Source organism: Astyanax mexicanus, chromosome 7 (assembly GCF_023375975.1).
Source record: "Astyanax mexicanus isolate ESR-SI-001 chromosome 7, AstMex3_surface, whole genome shotgun sequence".
In the NCBI taxonomy this organism is placed as follows: Eukaryota; Metazoa; Chordata; class Actinopteri; order Characiformes; family Acestrorhamphidae; genus Astyanax; species Astyanax mexicanus.
In genome coordinates this window covers 52,023,432-52,025,836 of record NC_064414.1, presented here as the reverse complement: position 1 = coordinate 52,025,836, position 2,405 = coordinate 52,023,432, and positions in this window count along the sequence as shown.

Here is a 2,405-nt window from a genome sequence, read left to right as displayed (position 1 = left end):
TTATTTTATTTTACTTTTCGACTGTTGTAAATATTGTTCTCTGCACCCAAGTTTTTCACTCACCTATACACAGAGTACACCTGGACTCTGTGACGTGACAATAAAAAATCTTGAATCTTAATTCCTGGATCAATGTGTACTTCACCAGTAGTTATACTGTTATTACAGTTTATCAGTAGAGATTGTTAATGTGTAACTACATATTTATTATTAGGCATTTTTTTTATAAAGTCTGACCAAAATAACTTTATTTCTTTGAATTTGTTTTACAAAATTCATTTACCGTACACATTTTAAATTCACTATTCATTGTGTCAGGGTGAGGTGCAGAGAAGACGTGGAGGCGGACGTAAACGCAGGTAAGAAATAAATAATTTATTAAATAAATTACAAATAAACAAAGAAACAAGGAACCAGTAACACAAAACAAAGATACACAAATAACCAATAACCAAAACAAACCAGAGAACATAAACTAAACCAACTAGAGATAATTATAACAATAAATAAACAGGGAATATATACAAGGGAATAAACTAGAAATAAACAAGGAAATAAACTATAAACGTGAAAACAAGAAATAAACGAGAAACAAGGAACTAAGGCTATAGGAGACAAGGAAACACTGAGAGAAGCTATAGAACACTTAGAGACAAACAACAGGGGTCAGTGCAAAGACCGACGAAGACAAAGTGGCACAGGGGATCTATTTATATGAACCGGAAACACACTAGAAGTGAAAACACCTGGGGAAGGGGCGGAGCTACAAATGAGACACCTGGTGGAAAACTACTGAGACAGGAGAAACAGAGGAGCAGGGGTCACATGGGGCTAACACACAGGCACGAGAACAGACAGGAAGAGGGCGAGGACGTGACACATTGTTTTATAGCATGTTAATACTGGCCCAGTCATTCAAATATGAATTGAATTGATGTTAAAATTGCAATTTTGCTTATATTTTCAGTTCATCCTTTAGGTTTGTGTAAAGCACTGGAACTTCCTTGAATAGCTGCATGGTTCCTCATGGTTGAGGAAACCCTTGCTTTAAGTGTAGGAAATCTCTGCATGGGGTTCTGGGAGGACACGACAAGATGACTGAAAACAGCAGCATACACACACGGCCTAATTTACAGCCCCACACACACACACACACACACACACACAGCTCACCCAATCTGACCTAATCTGAGAGCTGCAGGACTGGAGCTCACGGCTGCCAGGTTACTGTGTGATTGAATGATCCTAAGTAAGGCAAAGGGGCTTGCTATTCATGGTAAATTATCACAGAAATGTAAAGGCATAGACATTGTAATTGGTGCAGACTGGCCAGGGATGAAGTGAAACCTATTTTGCCACCTGCACAATCTGACTGGTCTCTCAATCAGTGTTTGCTCTAATCAGGATGCAGATGACATGTCTCTCCAAACCATCACTGATCATCAGTAAATTTTGCATTTCATATGTAAATTAAGGGAGCAGAGTCTGGAGGAAGAGTGGAGAGACACACAGTCCAAACTGCTCAAGGTCTAGTGTGAAGTTTCCACCAATCAGTGATGGTTTGGAGAGACATGTCATCTGCTGGTGTTGATCCACTGTGTTTTATTATCAAGTCTAAAGTCAGTGCAGTTTTGTTTTCCCACAATATCTTACAGCACTTCATGCTTCCCTCTGCTGACAACTTTTATGGAGATGCGGATTTCATTTTCCAGCAGGACTTGGCACACTGCCCACACTGACAAAAGTACCAATTGGTCTAATATTTACATAATATTCTATCTTTTTGAGACACTGATTTTTGGGTTTTTATTAGCTGTAAGCCATATAATCATCAACAGTAAAATAAATAAAAGCCTAAAATAGATCACTCAATGTATAATACATCTACTTTATAATATATGAGTTTCACATTTTAAACTGAATTACTGAAAAGTTCTTTAATGCACCTGTACATTTTTTAACCCCCCTGTTATGTTCCGGGTAAATTTGACCCGTTTTAAAGTTTGAAGATCTAGAAAAAATAGTTAAAAGTATTTTTTTCAGTATGAAACTTCTCCAGCTTTCCTTAATTTGTGTGATCAACATATAATATGAAAATGGTCTCACATATTTGCCCCCTGCAAAATCAAAAACTAAAACAATATTGCAATGTTATGTTTTAATGCTATGTATAACTATTGTGTTTTATATGTTGGTCTCTAAAAAGTAATAAAGTAGTGAAACTTTTAAAAAATAGATTTTTTTTAATTCATTTTTTATGAAAAATGAGTGAATTATCCTAATTGAACTATTACCTGTTAGAGGTAAGGAACACCACTGCACTAAATAGTGATAGAATAATTAGTAATGGAGTTAGTAATTAAATATTCACACTGCTTGTAAGGATTTTTGGGGGGTTTTAGACA